Raw genomic sequence first — 337 nt, 5'->3', positions numbered from 1 at the left:
CCCCCCCCCCCCCCCCCCCCCCCCCAGTTACTGGGGCTACCTCCACAGTTACCAGCTCTCACACACACACAGCTACCAGGGCCACTTCCACTTTCCCCCACACACAGTTTCAAGGGACCCCCCCCCCAGTTACCAGGGCCCCTACCTCCTCTACAAACACACTACACACCTCTACCAGGGGCCACCTGCCCTCCCCTCCTCTCCATACACACAGTTACCGGGGCCCTTTGTCCTGCAACCCCCGTTTAAATATGACCACTTGTTCCCCTCCACCCCCCATCAGTACCTCCAGCACAATCCCTTCTAGGGATCCCCAATCCCTCCCTTTACCAGGGCC

The sequence above is a fragment of the Terrapene carolina genome, unplaced genomic scaffold (assembly GCF_002925995.2).
Source record: "Terrapene carolina triunguis isolate 2854851 unplaced genomic scaffold, T_m_triunguis-2.0 Scaffold139, whole genome shotgun sequence".
NCBI classification, from domain to species: Eukaryota; Metazoa; Chordata; order Testudines; family Emydidae; genus Terrapene; species Terrapene triunguis.
This window is presented reverse-complemented; position numbering follows the sequence as displayed.